We start from the raw sequence: 19599 nt of genomic DNA, 5'->3' as shown, positions 1-19599 counted from the left end.
CTCTTTTTTTTTTTTTTTTTCCACCCCTCAACTGTCAAACCACATCCGAAAAAGTTCCGAAGATTTAAGTCTAATATTGTTCTTCCAATGGATGAAAGTCGGTTTGATTTGAAGAAATGGAAAGTCCACCACTCGAGGATTTTTAAGAAATGTAAAACTTGTCCTGGGTGTGCTCCTGCCTTCCGCCCGAGTGCAGATGCAAGGCTCCAGGGCCCCTGCGGCCCTGAGAGGGAAAAGCATACTTCCCAACCTCCCAATTTTTCCGGCAGACTCCCGAATTTCAGTGCCCCTCCCGAAAATCTCTAGGGGCAACCAATCTCCCGAATTTCTCTCGATTTCCACCTGGGCAACAATATCGGGGGCATGTGTTGAAGGCACTGCCTTTAGCGTCTTCTACAACCTGTCGTCACGTCAGCTTTTCCTTCATACAAACAGCCTGCCTGCCAAGTCACATAGTATATGCGACACTCACAAACATAAGTGAATGCAACGCATACTTGGTCAACAGCCGTACAGGTCACACTGAGGGTGGCCATATAAACAACTTTAACACTTACAAATATGCGCCACACTGAACCCACACCAAAACAAGAATGACAAACACATTTCGGGAGAACATCCGCACCGTAACACAACAGAACAAATACCCAGAAACTCTTGCAGCACTAACTCTTACGGGACGCTACAATATACACCCCGGCTACCACCAAACTTGATTTGATATTCCACTTAAAATCTAGTTCTAACCTAATTATACTTTGTCCTTATTTAATTTATTCCTACGTCAAAAGATTGTTTGAAAATGAAATCTTTTTTCAAAAAAATATTTTATCAATTAAATGTAATATCTAATAAACTCAAAGTTAATTTTTAATGAAAAAAAAACAAAACCTTGTCACTTTAGTCCACATTAGTCCCGGTCTTATAGTGGTGTTATTCGGAGTGGTACCTCCAAACGTTTCAGTGCCGATCTTTTGACTTTTCTTAGCTTGCTTGCAAGGAGGGCCGTCCTAATGTGTTGGAAGAATCCCATGCCCCCCCTCTCACTCAACGGGGGCAAAAGATGCTCTGTCCTTTATGAGGTTGGAAAAGCTATGGCACTGTCTTCGGTGCTGTGATGCAAGTTCACCAAAACGTGGCCCTCATTACAGGAACATGTTGATTCCTTGAGCCTGGATACTGCTGCTATTGTTTAGGAGCACCCCTTTTGATCAACTTAAAATTCTCAGTTTACTTGCTAAACATTATACGTGGTTATTTAATGGACCACAATGGAAACAAGCCTTATGGCTTTTTGTGCCATCCATTTGCCTTTTTAAAGCATTACATGGATTCAATTATTTAAGACATCAAACTTCTCAATCAATCAATCAATGCATTCCAAGGTATAGTAGAGGCGCACACTAATTTACAAACCCTGTTTCCATATGAGTTGGGAAATTGTGTTAGATGTAAATATACACGAAATACAATGATTTGCAAATCCTTTTCAACCCATATTCTATTGAATGCACTACAAAGACAAGATATTTGATGTTCAAACTCATAAACTCATTTTTTTTTTTCGCAAATAATAATTACCTTATAATTTCATGGCTGCAACACGTGCCAAAGTAGTTGGGAAAGGGCATGATCACCACTGTGTTACATCACCTTTTCTTTTAACAAACCTCAATAAATGTTTGGGAACTGAGGAAACAAATTGTTGAAGCTTTGAAAGTGAAATTATTTTCCATTCTTGTTTTATGTAGAGCTTCAGTCGTTCAACAGTCCGGGTTCTCCGGTGTCGTATTTTACGCTTCATAATGCGCCGCACATTTTCCATGGGAGACAGGTCTGGATTGCAGGCGGGCCAGGAAAGTACCCGCACTCTTTTTACGAAACCACGCTGTTGTATCACGTGCCGAATGTGGCTTGGCATTGTCTTGCTGAAATAAGCCGGGGCGTCCATTAAAAAGACGGCGCTTAGATGGCAGCATATGTTGTTCCAGCATATGTACCTTTCAGCATTAATGGTGCCTTCACAGATGTGTAAGTTTCCCATGCCTTGGGCACTAATGCACCCCCATACCATCACAGATGCTGGCTTTTGAACTTTGCGTCGATAACCGTCTGGATGGTTCGCTTCCCTTTTGGTCCAGATGACACAATGTCGAATATTTCAAAAAAAAAATTTGCAATGTGGACTCATCAGACCACAGAACACTTTTCCACTTTGCATAAGTCCATCTTCGATGATCTCGGGCCCAGAGAAGCCGGCGGCGTTTCTGGATGTTTGTGATAAATGGCTTTCGCTTTGCATAGTAGAGCTTTAACTTGCACTTACAGATGTAGCGACGAAGTGTATTTAGTGACAGTGGTTTTCTGAAGTGTTCCTGAGCCCAAGCGGTGATATCCTTTAGAGATTGATGTCGGTTTTTAATACAGTGCCGTCTAAGGGATCGAAGGTCACGGTCATTCAATGTTTGTTTCCGGCCATGCCGCTTACGTGGAGTGATTTCTCCAGATTCTCTGAACCTTTTGATGATATTATGGACCGTAGATGTTAAAATCCCTAAATTTCTTGCAATTGCTTTTTGAGAAACGTTGTTCTTAAACTGTTTGACTGTTTACTCACGCAGTTGTGGACAAAGGGGTGTACCTCCCCCCCATCCTTTCTTGTGAAAGACTGAGCATTTTGTGGGAAGTGGTTTTTATACCCAATCGTGGCACCCACCTGTTCCCAATTAGCCTGCACACCTGTGGGATGTTCCAAATAAGTGTTTGATGAGCATTCCTCAACTTTCTCAGTATTGATTGCCACCTTTCCCAACTTTTTTTCACGTGTTGCTGGCATCAAATTCTAAAGTTAATGATAATTTGGGAAAAAAAAAAAAAAAAAAAAAAGGTTATCAGTTTGAACATCAAATATGTTGTCTTTGTAGCATATTCAACTGAATATGGGTTGAAAATGATTTGCAAATCATTGTATTCCGTTTGTATTTACATCTAACAGAATAATCCAACTCATATGGAAACAGGGTTTATAATTGTATTATTACCTTCGTAGGCTTTTTTATTTTTTTGGGGGGGGGGGGGGGGAGTTCATGTATGTGTGTGTGTGTATGGTTGTACACATTTATGCGTATCCTGTGTTTTATGTTTTCATAACACTTGTGTGTGTGTGTCTGTGTACGCATATACACTATTGCCGAAAGTATTTGGCCACCCACCCAACTTATTAGAATCAGGTGTCCTAATTGCTTGGCCTGGCCACAGGTGTATAAAATCAAGCACTTAGGCTTGGAGACTGTTTCTACAAACATTTGTGAAAGAATGGGCCACTCTCGGGAGTTCAGTGATTTACAGCGTGGAACTGTCATAGGATGCCACCTGTGCAACAAATCCAGTTGTGAAATTTCCTCACGACTTAATATTCAAAAGTCAATTGTGGGCTTTATTGTAAGAAAATGGAAGAGTTTGAGAACAACAGCAACTCAGCCACAAAGTGGTAGGCCACGTAAACTGACAGAGAGGGATCAGCGGATGCTGAATGGCGCACTGCAAAGAGGTCGTGGACTTTCTGCACAGTCAGTTGCTACAGAGCTTTAAACTTCATGTGACCTTCCAATTAGCCCACGTGCAGTACGCATGTCGTCACTGGACTCTAGAGCAGTGGAGATGCCTGTTGTAACTTATGGGTTATATAGTTCATGCGTGATGGTCATTCCATAATTTGCATGCTAGATTTATTGCTGATAAATTGATCTATTATTATTTACAGCTAAAAAGAGTTAAAAGTGAATTGATTTGATTTATACATGTATTTGATATTATTTGAGAAACACTGACACTGTATTGATTTGTTTTCTATTTTATAGCCTAACAAAGGGTTAACTAAAATGCTACATGTTCCACAATGCATTGCGGAAAACCGGATGTAATGAAAGGAGCGGGAGCAGGTGCATTGTGGTTGATGAGACTTAGCGTTACGAGCCTTCAGGTGATGAATGAATGACAGATAAGATATAAGGATCGTTTTGTACCGTTTGTATCCCCACATTTTTTTATATAAAGTACAACTTTATTTACACATTTCGACGTCCTATCCAATACTTTGATCGTGGTTAATCTACATTTTTTGGTGCCGAAAAACCCGAGAAAAGATGAGCGAGGGAGACGCCAAAACCGCTGCTCAGATGACAGAAGAGGAACGTAGGACCGAAATGGAAAGAATGAGAAGAAAACGGGGTGCAATCAGAGATACAACTACACGTCTTTTGAACCAGATAGACGGAGAAATGACCAAGCCAGATCCGGACATCGATAATTTGAGCACTTTATTGGACATGTTTTCGGCGAAGGAGTACACGCTCTTTGAGTTGGATAATGGAATTGAACAGCTCACGGTGTTGGATGACTTGGAGCACGAGATCGAAAATACGGAGGACTACAAACAACGTGTCATCTCGTATAAGAGCCGCGTGCAGCGCATGTTGAGGAAAAAAAGAGGATGAAAACCAGCAGCAACAAGCATCAACGCAGAGGAGGGTGAGCGACGCTAATTCTGCTAACTCATTAGCATACAGACAGTCTGTGAAGCTACCGAAATTGATGATCGATAAATACACTGGCGATGTCAGTATATGGCAGGAGTTTTGGAGCCAATATGAGACTGCTGTTCACACGAATGATGCATTGTGCAAACGTGAGAAGTTTACCTTCCTGAAAACGTATCTCACAGGAACAGCTGCAAAGGTATTAGCTGGACTAATGCTTACAGATGCTAATTATGACAGTGCTATCACGTTATTGAAAAGCAGATTTGGAAGGAAAGATCTGGTGATCAGTGCTGACATGTCAAGGCTGCTGAATCTAACTCCTGTGAAGAAATCCTCCGATGTGTATGCATTAAGGCAGCTATATGATGAATGTGAAATTAAGATTAGGAGCTTGGAGTCACTGGGTGTAGTGTCAGACACTTATGGAAGCCTACTATGCCCAATTTTAATGAAGATGATTCCAGATGATATAGCTCTTGAATATAGCCGTCAGAGGGGAAATGAGGATGAATGGAAGGTTGATGAAATTTTCAAATTCCTACAAAAGGAGCTTCAGAGCAGAGAAAGAGCACTGCAAATGACAACATCATACACCCAGAAAGAACACAAACCAGAAAGTAAGCCATGGAAGCAGTTATGCTCATCCAATGGTACAAAAATGAACAAACCCAGCACACAATCTGCTGCCGCACTGCACACAGCTAGCCAGAAGATACACAACTGTATATTCTGTGACAGTGCAGAACACAAATCTGAGCATTGCCCTACTAACAGCATTCTTCAACGCAAAGAAAAGATCAAGAAAATGGGAAGATGTTTTGTGTGTCTGGGACAGAAACACATTGCAAAAACATGCAAAGTGAAGGATGCATCATGTGAAAAATGTGGAAGGAAGCATCACATTGCTGTGTGCACTGGTGAGAAAAGTGAGGTGCAATCCCCCAATATTAAGGAAGAGGCTGTTGTTTCCTCAGTCATTCCTCACTCAGCGAAGATTAAACAAGATGGACAGAACACTGTGCTGCTACAAACCGCTAAGGCATGGGTGGGAGGCCCATTAGGCAGAAAAATGGCTCGCTGTTTACTCGATGGAGGGAGTCAGAGAAGCTTCATCCATGAAAACCTTGTGAAGAGCCTGAACTTACCAGTAATAAGACAAGCGACACTCACTCTTCACATGTTTGGCTCCTCTGTCCCCACAATGTCACAACGCAACACATTGAAGGTCATATTGGAGAATGTCTGGGACAACCGGCAAATAATTGAAATTGAGGCTTTAGAAACACCTCAGGTGTGCTCGGCTGTGATGAAAGTTCCCGGTGACCAGATTCAACATGAGCTCAAGAAAAAAGGACTCCAACTAGCAGACTTCCCAGATAATGATGATGATCCTGAACTATCTGTCCTATTAGGAGCAGACTACTATTGGCAAATTGTCTCAGGAAGAGTGGAGCGCCTGACAGAGACATTAGTTGCACTGGACAGCCCATTTGGATGGGCTGTACAGGGACCAGTGTGCATGTCAAGTGTCTCTGAGGCAACCTGCATGTTCATTCCACTTGAAGAGGACACGCTTGTCTCCAAACAACTAAGTGCATTTTGGGAAATTGAGTCTCTGGACGTCACAAGTGGAAACACACAGAACCCAGCAGAAGAAGAGGCTCTGCAAATGTTTGAGAGAACAACAACATTCAAAGATGGACGATATCACGTGGAGTTGCCATGGAAATCGGACAAAACAGCGCTCCAAGACAACTACAGAGTGGCTAAAAAACGATTTGAAGGTCTGAAGAAAAGACTGAAGAACTATGTTACGTTCTACAGCAGATACAATGAAGTAGTGGAAGACTATTTACAGCAGAACATTGCAGAGGATGTGCCAAAGGACAACACGAGTACAGACAACGTGAAATACTACTTACCTCACCACGCAGTACTCAGAGAAGACAAAGTGACCACAAAGCTGAGAGTGGTGTTTGATGCGTCATCTCATGAAGATGGCAGTCCATCCCTCAATGACTGTCTGCTCACAGGACCAAACCTGAATCCAGATCTCCTCAGTGTCCTCATTGAATTCAGAAAAAATTAAATTGCTTTTATGTCAGACATAAAAAAGGCTTTCTTGCAGATCTCCATAGTGGAGAAAGACAGAGATGCAGTGAGATTTCTGTGGCTCACAGGCCCACCAAGCGGACAAGAGGATGGAGAGCTGCGTGTGCTGCTAATGACCAGAGTGGTGTTTGGGGCCTCCCCAAGTCCATTCCTACTCACAGCTAAAATCAGAAAACACCTAAAACAATATGAAACAAAACAACCACAGGTTGTAGAGACACTAAGAGAGTCACTTTATGTCGATGATTTCATTGCAAGCGCACACAGTGTTGAAGAGGCCTACCATGTGACAGCAACTGCAACTCAAATGCTGTCAACCGCAGGTATGGACCTCTGCAAATGGATGACCAACTCTCATGAGCTGTTGAAATAATGGGAGGAGGGCACAACAGACTACACACTGGCATCGGAGACACACGGAGCTGTGCTCAAGGTTTTGGGCCTAGTGTGGAGACCAAAAACAGATGACTTCACCTTTGACCTCAGACCGCTGTTAGGCATCTTAAAGGAAAAGAAGAACACAAAGAGAAGTGTTCTGCAGTCAGCTGCACGCATCTATGACCCACTCGGGTTGTTGACACCTTTCACAATCAGAATCAAGTGCATGTTTCAAGAAATGTGGGAGAGAGGACTCTCCTGGGACGAAGAGCTACCACCTGACTTGACTCAAGAATGGCAACAGTGGTGTTCAGAACTGCCCCAGCTACACCAGCTCGCCATACCAAGGTGGTATCGAACAGACATGCAGCCAGCAAATAAACATGCCCTAACACTACATGTGTTCTGCGATGCAAGTGAAAGAGCTTATAGTGCTGTAGCCTACCTGCAAGGTGAATCGCCAGATGGAGAACCTACAATGAGCCTAGTCGCTTCCATCTCCAGGGTGGCTCCTCTCAAGAAAATGACACTGCCACGCCTGGAGCTCATGGGAGCTGTGATTGGAGCAAGACTAGCCAACAACTTGATGACGACTCTAAGGCTGGAACCAAATCAGATAAAAATGTGGACAGACTCTATGATTACACTGCATTGGATTTGCAGCTCAGCTCAGAAGTGGAAACAGTTTGTTGCAAACAGAGTGACCGAGATCCAGTCACTGACCAACCCTGAAAGATGGTCACACATCCCAGGAAAGATAAATCCAGCTGACCTCCCCACAAGAGGACAAAGTGTTGAAGGGCTGATACAGAACCACCTATGGCGGAACGGGCCCAGCGTTCTGACATCAACTGATCAGTCAGAGGAGACTGAAAATGACAATGTTCCAGACAAAGTGAATGCAGAACTAAGGTCCAGCCAACAGATCACTGTGCAGCTTGCTGAAAATGACACAGACCCCACTGAACCAGTGTTGAAACTGGATAGATATAGCAAGCTGAAAAGAGTCCTCAGAGTGACAGCCTGGATAAAAAGATTCATAGCCAATGCTCAAACAAAAACAAAGAAAAAAGGAGAACTGCTGACGAGTTATTTGAAGCAGAAAGGTACTGGATCAAGACAACACAACAGCAGAGTTTCAGCCAGGAGATCAAACCACTGAAGGTGAAAAAGGGCCTAAACAATGACTGCAAGATTAATGAACTCAAACCTTTCCTGGATGAACACGAGTTGCTCAGTGTGGGAGGAAGGCTGCAGCAGTCCAATTTCACATATAGAGTACAGCACCCATGGATTATGCCCAATAAACACAGATATTCAGAACTGCTGATACAGAGCTGTCATGAAAAAGTGATGCACTCAGGAGTGAGAGACACTCTCGTTCAAGTGAGGGAGGGATACTGGATCCTGCGTGCCAGGCAGCTAGTGAAGAGAACTGTGGCCAGCTGCACCGTTTGCAAAAGATTCAAGGCAAAAGCCGGATGGCAGATCACTGCGCCCTTGCCCAAAGACAGAATAACTGGATCTCCACCATTCGAAGTCACAGGTGTGGATTTTGCAGGGCCACTTTATGTGAAAGCAGCTGATTCTGGTAAGAAGTCATACATTGCGCTATTCACTTGTGCTGTTACCAGAGCAGTACACCTGGAACTGATCTCAGATCAGTCAACAGAGACATTCCTGTTAGCGCTGAAAAGATTCATCTCCAGAAGACGATTATGCAAAATAATCTACTCAGACAATGCCAGAACATTCAAGAGAGCTGATCAAGACCTGAAGGAGCTGTGGAACGCTATCAAAGAACCGCAGCTGTTAGAGTTCTTCCCAAAAAATGGGCATCACCTGGAAGTTCATTGCAGAGCGAGCAGCCTGGTGGGATGGATTCTGGGAGAGGCTTGTCCGATCAGTAACATGCCTGAAGAAAGTTCTAGGAAGAGCTTCACTCAACTTTGAAGAGATGTGCACAGTACTGACAGAAGTGGAGGCGATCATAAACTCAAGGCCTCTGACATTTGTGCACAATGAAGTGGATGAACCGCAGCTGCTGACCCCAGCCCACTTTCTGGTGGGAAAACGGCTGACCTCTCTGCCACCAAAGCCCTTCCCTGCTAACATTCAGCACCTAACTGCAAACAAGGCAACAATCACTCGAAGATGGAAGTACAGACAGAGACTCACAAACAGCTTCTGGAACACTTGGCGTAAGGATTACCTACTGGACTTGAAGTCAGCACACCGTTGTGACACACCGACACCCACCCCACTGCAAGTGGGTGATGTTGTACTCATTGGAGAGGACGACACTCCCAGACAAACCTGGAAACTGGGTAAAATCACAGGACTGTTTACCGGCCGAGATGGACTTGTCAGGTCGTGCATCGTCCGCACTGCCTCAGGGACTTTGCTAAGAAGACTTATTCAGTTACTGTACTGTCTTGAGAGTTAGATTAACATAGTTCATGGGGGGAGGATGTTGTAACTTATGGGTTATATAGTTCATGCGTGATGGTCATTCCATAATTTGCATGCTAGATTTATTGCTGATAAATTGAACTATTATTTACAGCTAAAAAGAGTTAAAAGTGAATTCATTTGATTTATACATGCATTTGATATTGATTATTTGAGAAACGCTGACACTGGATTGATCTGTTTTCTATTTTATAGCCTAACAAAGGGTTAACTAAAATGCTACATGTTCCACAATGCATTGCGGAAAACCGGATGTAATGAAAGGAGCGGGAGCAGGTGCATTGTGGTTGATGAGACTTAGCGTTACGAGCCTTCGGGTGATGAATGAATGACAGATAACAAGATATAAGGATCGTTTTGTACCGTTTGTATCCCCACATTTTTCTTATATAAAGTACAACTTTATTTACACATTTCGACGTCCTGTCCAATACTTTGATCGTAGTTAATCTACAACGCCGTCCCTAGAGTGATAAATCACGCTTTTCCATCTGGCAATGTGATGGACGAGTCTGGGTTTGGAGGTTCCCAGGAGAACGGTACATTTCGGACTGCATTGTGCTGAGTGTGAAATTTGGTGGAGGAGGAATTATGGTGTGGGGTTGTTTTTTTCAGGAGTTGGGCTTGGCCCCTTAGTTCCCATGAAAGTAACGTTGAATGCTCCAGGATACTAAAACGTTTTGGACAATTCCATGTTCCTAACCTTGTGGGAACTGTTTGGAGCGGGCCCCTTCCTCTCCCAACACGACTGTGCACCAGTGCACAAAGCAAGGTCCATAAAGACAGAGATGACAGAGTCTGGTGTGGATGAACATGACTGGCTTGCACAGAGTCCTGACCTGAACCCGGTAGAACACCTTTGGGATGAATTAGAACGGAGACTGAGAGCCAGGCCTTCTCGACCAACATCAGTGTGTGACCTCACCAATGCGCTTTTGAAGGTATGGTATAAAATTCCTATAAACACAGTCTACAACCTTGTGGACAGCCTTTCCAGAAGAGTTGAAGCTGTAATAGCTGCAAAAGGTGGACCGACATGCGGTTAGGTATGGGATGGCATTTCAAGTTTATATGTGAGTCAAGGCAGGTGGCCAGATACTTTTGGCAATATAGTGCAGTGTTTTTCCACCACTTTGCCGAGGGAAATTATGCAACTCACCCAGTTGGTCCAAAAAATTTTTATTTGCAAATCAATAATTATAATCTGCTAATAATGTGCCGTTGCTTAGTGTCTGTGCTGTGTAGAACTCGGCAGGGTAACCACGTAATACTCCATGTCAGTAGGTGGCAGCAGGTAATTAATTCCTTTGTAAAAGTCGGAATCTGTTGGGTGAGATGAGGATGGTTTGTCGCGATCCCAATAATCGGAGCACAGCGGGATGCAACGTACAGGTAAAAAGGTATGTAATGATTAAACCAAAAATGAACAAAAGGGAAGGGAAAAGGCAATGGCTATGCAATACGAAAGTAAAACTGAACTGGCTACAAAGTCAACAGAAACAGAATGCTGGACGACAGCAATAACTTACGGCATCTGCAAAGTTCACCCGTACATGACATGACAATCAACAATGTCCACACAAAGAAAGATAGCAACAGCTTTTTGCGGGTGTGTGAAATAGCGCTCAAAGAGAGACATGAAACTGATACAGGAAAACACCAACAAAAACAGGAAGGGCCACCAAAATAACAGCGCAAGACAAGAACTAAAGCACTACACAGGAAAACACTGACAAACTCAACAGAAGGCACGAAAACCTTGAGTTTAATTTTTTAATGTTTACTGCTGGTGGTGTGCCTCCGTATTTTTTTTATGAAAACAATTTGCCTCGCCTCAAAATATGTTGAACTAAATTGATATAGTTTATATACTTGTTTTTTTCTTTCTCTTCACTGACTGTTAAGATTCCATCCATCCATCCATTTTCTGCCGCTTATTCCCGTTCGGGGTTGCGGGGGGCGCTGGCGCCTATCTCAGCTACAATCTGGCGGAAGGCGGGGTACACCCTGGACAAGTCGCCACCTCATCGCAGGGCCAACACAGATAGACAGACAACATTCACACTCACATTCACACACTAGGGCCAATTTAGTGTTGCCAATCAACCTATCCCCAGGTGCATGTCTTTGGAAGTGGGAGGAAGCCGGAGTACCCGGAGGGAACCCACGCATTCACGGGGAGAACATGCAAACTCCACACAGAAAGATCCCGAGCCTGGATTTGAACCCAGGACTGCAGGACCTTCGTATTGTGAGGCAGACGCACTAACCCCTCTTCCACCGTGCAGCCACTGTTAAGATTATCCATCCATTACCTACCACTTGTCCCTTTGGGGTCGCAGGGATGCTGGAGTCTATCTCAGCTGCATTCGGGTGGAAGGTGGGGTACACCCTGGACAAGTTGCCAGCTCATCACAATTAGTCTTACTGAATTGTGTCTTCTTGTTTTCTACTCCCCCCTGTTGCTTGTGGTGTTTTGTGAACATTTGCATAGCCAACATTTCAATGTATACTGCTGTATGTGTTTTAAAAATGTAAAATCCTAGGTCAGGGGTCTCAAACACGCGGCCCGCGAGACATTATTTTGCGGCCCCCACCTTAATATGAAAGTTTAATGTAAGTGCGGGCCTCGAGTTTTATATGAATGGCACTTGACAGCGTTATGTTATTTGGCTCCAAAATGGCTCTTTCAACGTTCTGGGTTGCCTACCCCTGCATTAGTGGAAAAGCGGCAACTAAGTGAAAGTAACAGAGACGTTGCCATGGAGACCAGGGGTTACGTGCCTGGCTGCAGTCACATCTGGACACCTGTCCGTCAGTAATAACGGTCCCTGATAACCTGAACCAATTCAAACCATTATTTGTTTTTTTTTTATTGTTTAATTTGCATTGCCTCACACAATGAACACTACATATATGACGCCGGATAACACTCCTGGAGCCGTCACTATTTTGCGCTCGCTATCCCAGGTACTTTCCCGGCTTTTATCCGATGACCGCCATGTTGCTGTAGGGAGGAAAAGCGGAACGACACACATTACGGAAATAACATTATTCTCCATGCGTTGGCTAAATACAAATATATTCCACAACCCCAGGCGTGTCTTTTTCAAAGCCTGTAGTGAAGAGAAAGATTACTGATTAGCAAAGACAATTCCAGGAAAAGTGGGAGATGCAATATTTCTTTGTTGAGCACAGGGGCACCCTAACGTGTCCTATTTGCACAAAGTTGCGTGCACAAAGGATGCAATTTGAAACGTCATTACAACTAGACATGCTGAGGTGTAGGCAACAATGTTTTGAAGAAATATTTTCTTGCGGCCCAGCCTCACTCAGACTCTGCATCCAGTGGCCCCCAGGTGAATTGAGTTTGAGACCCCTGTCCTAGATAAATCTTAAATAAAAAAAATGAAAAAAATATCTTCGTGGGATTGTCTGTTGCGCTTGAGCGTGTTGCCACTGCGCACGCGCGAAACTGCAGTAGACGACGGCGACGGAGAGGGGACATGCCACACGGTTTTTTGTCTCTTGGACAATAAAAGGTGCCGAGGAGAACCCGATCCCTCCACAGATGTAACAGACTAAGACACACCGGAGGCGGCCTGTCCAGGAAACAAGAGGCAGGTACGAGGTTATGTTTGAGGGGAAGGTGGCCCTCGGTAGTGCGGGGTTCCAGCGGTTGTGTCAGTCAAGCGGGAGAAGGTGTTGACAGTTGACAGTTGTTCGCGGCATGGCTAGCCAACGTTAGCAGCGTGCTAGCCGGGGCAGCCGGCGTCTCTGCGGCCGGACACAAGCCGCACCGATGCAGCAATATTCCATCTCTAACTGGAGTCTAAAACGCACAAACTCAGCGGGAAAACATAACAACGGTAGTGGTCTCTTGTGAAGCACCATTGTTTGGTAGACGCAGGTTGGAACTGTCGCAACAATTGCACATGCATCATTTTGTATTTAAAATGATTCCCCATTAAAGGTTATTTTTTTCTAAATGTACAATTACTAACTAGCCTAGACTGGTTTATAGGCTAGTGATGGCTTATCCTTCATGCCGCTCAGAGGATTCACTCTTCATATCCTGGACCAGTGAATACAGTTGTAATTACTGTGTACAGTAAATTAACATTCTCTTAGTAATATTTCCTATTAGCAGTGGCTAAAAGTCACTAATACATCATTTTCAATTACCGTATTTCCTTGAATTGGCGCCGGAGCGCAATTAATTTAAAACCTCTTCTCACTCCTGAGCTTACCAAAGGCATGCGGTAAAAGTAAGCACGCGCTAATTATTTTAAAAACTCTTCTCACTCCGGCACTTACCAAAGGCATGCAGTAAAAAATTGAGTGTGATGTAAGCTTGGACCTTAAATCCTACTGAATAGCTCTTAATCTTCTTCCCTTTATGCGATTTCAAATTACCGGTATTGAAATCAGCCCCTCCATTTTGAAAATGATGACAAGGTAAGTGTCACTCGTGACGTCATGAGTTTGACCAGGCGGTAATACTAAGCATGCGCTAATTATTTTGCGAAGCAAGTTCGACCCGGCAGTAATTCAAGGCAGGCGCATACTATAAGCCCTGCGGCAATTCAAGGAAATACGGTATGTCTTTCTTTAAGCCTCATTGTTTATAGCCTGGCAGCACGGTGGAAGAGGGGTTGTAGTGCGTCTGCCTCACAAAACCAAGGTCCTGAGTAGTCCTGAGTTCAGTCCAAGGCTCGGGATATTTCTGTGTGGAGTTTGCATGTCCTGCCCGTGACTGCGTGGGTTCCCTCCGGGTACTTCGGCTTCCTCCCACTTCCAAAGACATGCACCTGGGAATAGGTTGATTGACAACACTAAAATGGTCCCTAGTGTGTGAATGTGAGTGTGTATGTTGTCTGTCTCTGTGTTGGCCCTGTGATGAGGTGGCGACTTGTCCAGGGTGTACACCGCCTTCCGCCCGATTGTAGCTGAGATAGGCTCCAGTGCCCCCCGCAACCCCTAAGGGAATAAGCGGTAGAAAATGGAAGGATGGATGGATGTTTATAGCCTAATATGACATTTAATAGCAAAAGAGACCCGTGTCACAATTTATTTATTACATTATAACAGTGTTTTTCAACCACTGTGAGATACAGTCTGGTGTGCCGTGGGAGATTATGTAATTTCACTTTATTGGGCTCACAATATTTTTTGCAAACCAGTAATTATAATCAGGGCTGGGCGATATGGCCTTTTTAAAATATCTCAATATTTTTAGGCCATATTAAGATACACAATATATACAGTTGTGATCAAAATTATTCAACCCCCACACAATTTTGGTGTTTTAGCAAGTTGAACATTTATTCCGTATTTTGTTTATAGTCATATCAAATAAAGATGCATTAAATAGACAAATGCAACTTGAATTACAACATTATATTTTGTAACATACCAAACAGGGTCATTTCTCTTAATATCTCATTGACAAAATTATTCAACCCCTTGAGGATCATAACTCTTAAGAACAGAATTTGAATAAGGTCTTTTCAATCAGGTGTTGAAAACACCTGTAGATGTGATTAGAACCTTAAAGAGCAACAATTAAACTGATTGAAAAATACTGTGACGCTCAGCTTCTTGTAGATGGTCAATAGTGTATTTGCAACATGGTGAAGTCCAGGGAGTGGTCAAAGAAGTCAAGAGAGGAGGTAATTTCTTTTCATAAGAAAGGATATGGATATCAGAAAATAGCAAAGACATTACACATTCCAAGAGACACAGTTGGGAGCATAATTCGCAAGTTTAAAGCTAAAGGCACAGTGGAAACACTACCTGGGCGTGGTAGAAAGAGGATGCTGTGTGCGTACAGTGGTGAAAAACCCCCGGGTAACAGCTGAGGAACTACAAAAGGACATTGCAGAGGGGGGAACGCAGGTTTCGTCCCAGACAATAAGGCGCGCACTATGAGATGAAGGCCTCCATGCCAGAACTCCCAGGCCCACCCCACTTCTGACTACCAGGCACAAGAAAATAGACTCCAGTATGCCAAAAATCATCTGGACGAACCCCAAAGGTTTTGGGAAACTGTTCTATGGAGTGATGAAACAAAACTGGAACTCTTTGGGCCTATGAATCAACGTTATGTCAATAAGGCGCGCACTATGAGATGAAGGCCTCCATGCCAGAACTCCCAGGCCCACCCCACTTCTGACTACCAGGCACAAGAAAAATAGACTCCAGTATGCCAAAAATCATCTGGACGAACCCCAAAGGTTTTGGGAAACTGTTCTATGGAGTGATGAAACAAAACTGGAACTCTTTGGGCCTATGAATCAACGTTATGTCTGGAGGGAAAAAAATGAAGCTTACAAAGAGAAGAACACCTTCCCTACTGTTAAGCATGGTGGGGGATCAAGCATGCTCTGGGGCTGTTTCTCTGCCTCAGGTACCGGGAATCTCCAGCGCGTGCAAGGCATTATGAATTCTATTTCCTACCAGGATATATTAGCTGCAAATGTCATAAAGTTAGTGACAAAGCTGAGGCTTGGGAGACGTTGCACCTTCCAAGAGGACAACGATCCCAAGCATACCTCCAAATCAACATCAGAGTGGTTGCAGAAGAAGGACTGAAAGACTCTGGAGTGGCCTTCACAGTCGCCAGACCTAAATCCTATAGAAAACCTGTGGTGGGACTTGAAGAAGGCAGTTGCAGCACGCAAGCCCAAGAATATGAATGAACTGGAGGCCTTTGCCCAAGAGGAATGGGCAAAAATACCTGTAGATTGTTGCAAGAAGCTTGTGTCCGGTTATGTATCACGTTTGAAGGATGTAATTACTGCCAAAGGGTGTTCTACTAAGTACTAAAGATGCATGTAACTAGGGGGTTGAATAATTTTGTCAATGAGATATTAAGAAAATGTCCTTTTTTGGTATTTTGTCAAATACAGTGTTACAATTTAAGTTGCATTTTTTCTATTTGACACATCTTTATTTGATATGACTATAAACAAAATACGGAACAAATGTCCAACTTGCTAAAACACCAACATTGTGTGGGGGTTGAATGATTTTGATCACAACTGTACCTCAATATATTGCCTTAGCCTTGAATTAACACTTGATGCATATAAGCACACCAGCATGATGATTCTATGTGTCTACATTAAAACATTATTGTTCCCACTGCATTAATATATGCTCTTTTTAAATGTTCATGCAGAGAGGGAAGTCACAACTAAGTCAGTTGACCAAAACTCTTTTTAATAAACAGTTATTAAGCAGTGGCACAAATGTTCATGTCATTTCAAAGCAGAAAGTGCAAGATTGTCAGAGACATTTTAAAACAAACTATTAGTGCACTTTTGTGCGTGATGTCACTAAGATGACATCAGAACAACACTAAATTAAAGTGCACTTTTTGTAATGAACGCCACTACAATAGTTAAAACAAATTAAGTGTACTATTGTGCATGACTTCACACAAGATATTTCAATAAGTGTCAAATAAAAATTAGCTGCATAATAGGAAATCAAATTATTTGCCATGTGGTAGGTTCCTGCGGAAGTTATCTCCTTCTGTTGTTTGACTATTTTTTTCATATGGTGTTGATGTGAAAATGGTTGCTTCGGCATTTCGTTGGTGTGGCACCAAACGGAGATGTTGACATGTGGCGTTTCAAGCACTTATCACGCTCTAGTTGGTGACTTTTCAAATGAAGCTACAAATTAGCAGTGCAGCTACTTTTTGTAGTAACGCTTTTGTCCCACACTTTACAAATTACGGTTGTCTGATTGACATATTCCCGCTTGAAGCCAAACCACCGCCAGACGATGGACCCTGTGCTCTTTTTCTAGGGAATTAATTATTTTTCCTTCCTTTGTTACCAGATTGGGCTTCACGGTGGGAGAGGGGTTAGTGCGTCTGCCTCACAATACGAAGGTCCTGCAGTCCTGGGTTCAAATCCAGGCTCGGGATCTTTCTGTGTGGAGTTTGCATGTTCTCCCCGTGAATGCGTGGGTTCCCTCCGGGTACTCCGGCTTCCTCCCACTTCCAAAGACATGCACCTGGGGATAGGTTGATTGGCAACACTAAATTGGCCCTAGTGTGTGAATGTGAGTGTGAATGTTGTCCGTCTATGCGATGAGGTGGCGACTTGTCCAGGGTGTACCCTGCCTTCCGCCCGATTGTAGCTGAGATAGGCGCCAGCGCCCCCCGCGACCCCGAAAGGGAATAAGCGGTAGGAAATGGATGGATGGATGGATGTTACCAGATTCACACCTCCTTTCTCTCGTACTACCACTTGCACCGCTCCGTTAGCACCACAGCTAACGTTACCCATGTTGCTACCTGTCTGCTCGGCGAGGCCGTGTGACGTTGCGCGCGCGTCATTATGTGATGTATCTAAGAAGGTGCGCTTGTTTAAGTCTCTGTGAGAAGGAGAGACAAGAAAGACTGAGAAGAGCCTGCAGTGTAATGCCCGCAGCTAAAAGCAACTGTCTGAGAACGTATACTCGAATATCACGATAGTCATTTTCTCTACCGCACAGAGACAAACCCGCGATAAATAATTATAATCCGCAAATGTGCCATTGTTGAGTGTCTGTGCTGTCTAGAGCTTGGCAGAGTAACCGTGTAATACTCTTCCATATCAGTAGGTGGCAGCCAGCAGCTAATTGGTTTGTAGATGTCGGGTACAAGGTTTGTCAGGATCACAATATGCGGGAAGCTGCGTGTAGGTAAAAAGGTAAACTTAAACCAAAAATAAACAAAAGGCGAGTGCCGCTAAGAAAAGGCATTGAAGCTTAGGGAAGGCTATGCAAAACAAAACTGAAAGTGAACTGGCTGCAAAGTAAACAACAACAGAATGCTGTACGACAGCAAAGACTTACAGCATGTGGAGCAAACGCCGTCCACAAAGTACATCCGTACATGACATTACAATCGACAAGTTCCCCACAAAGAAGGATAGCGTCCGCACAACTTAAATAGTTTTGATTGCGAAAACAAAGCTGGTAAGGGGAATAGCGTTCAAGGAAGACTTGAAACTGCTGCACGAAAATACCAACAAATGAGGAAGAGCCACCAAAATAAGAGCGCTAGACAAGAACTAAACCACTACACAGGAAAACAGCAAAAAACTCCAAATAAGTCACGGCGTGATGTGACAGGTGGTGACAGTACACCTACTTTGAGACAAGAGCTATAGTGCTGCATGGTTGGTTATGGCTTGATTTATAGCCAACAATTGCGAGATCGACTTGTTATTGTCAATATCGGCTACTAAGTTTAGTTTTTTTGTTTTCTGCTGGTGTTGTGGCTCTGGATTTTTTCAATCAAAAAAATGTGCCTTGGCTCAGAAAAGGTTGAAAAACACTGCATTATGACATTACATTATAAAAATAATCATAATATTGTATTTATTCAGCAGAAAGCATGTAGGTGCAGGTATTATCCCAGGGGTTTGAACATGGGGATGGGTCAAATGCAGAGGATAATTTCACCATACCCAGTGTGTGTGACAATCTTTGGGACTTTACTTTTACTTTAGAGACACATTACAGAAACAGTCTGTAATGTTTAGGGTACATTGAGACAGAAAGAAACATTCCAATTAGCTTATAAATGAATTTGCATCTGAGTAAAATAAGTATTTGATTCCCAAGCAACACGTGACAGTACTTGATAGCGAGGGATAGGATAGGCTTCATCTTCTGAAATGATGTGGTTGCAGTGCAACGTCCGCAAAAAATACGGTGAAAACAAGAAGGAAACATTGAAGGACATATAAGACATTAATAGAGCACAAAACTTATGCAACCAGCTGCCACTTCAGCGGCGCCATTCCTACATACAGCTTCATAAGTAACACAACGAAAAAAGAGCTAGAAATGTTATACAGTGAAGAAAATAAGTATTTGAACACCCTGCTATTTTGCAAGTTCTCCCACTTAGAAATCATGGAGGGGTCTGAAATTTTCACGGTAGGTGCATGTCAACTGTATGAGAGATAACCTAAAAAGAAAAATCCAGAAATCACAATCTATGTTTTTTTGACAATTTATTTGTGTGATAAAGCTGAAAATAAGTATTTGAACACCAACATTAATATTTGGTAGAGTAGCCTTTGTTTGC

At 43.3% G+C, this 19599-nt stretch overlaps 1 protein-coding gene across 7 annotated transcripts in view; it reads left to right on the top strand.

The window, feature by feature from the left end:
• Positions 1–12967: 12967 nt before the first annotated feature.
• The window catches only part of LOC133560659 (solute carrier family 12 member 6-like), a 28064-nt gene continuing 21432 nt past the window's right edge, over positions 12968–19599 (top strand). For 4 of the 7 annotated variants that reach the window (XM_061913436.1, XM_061913435.1, XM_061913433.1 and 1 more), the window contains exon 1: positions 12969–13127. The gene's annotated coding sequence lies outside the window, so the exon portion shown is untranslated. Of the gene's footprint in view, positions 13128–19599 lie in introns of all 7 variants that reach the window. The other 3 variants (XM_061913430.1, XM_061913431.1, XM_061913432.1) reach the window with 3 other exon arrangements.

The sequence above is a fragment of the Nerophis ophidion genome, linkage group LG10 (assembly GCF_033978795.1).
Source record: "Nerophis ophidion isolate RoL-2023_Sa linkage group LG10, RoL_Noph_v1.0, whole genome shotgun sequence".
In the NCBI taxonomy this organism is placed as follows: domain Eukaryota; kingdom Metazoa; phylum Chordata; class Actinopteri; order Syngnathiformes; family Syngnathidae; genus Nerophis; species Nerophis ophidion.
Note: the sequence above shows the minus strand (reverse complement) of the source record. Positions and strands in the feature narration are given on the sequence as shown.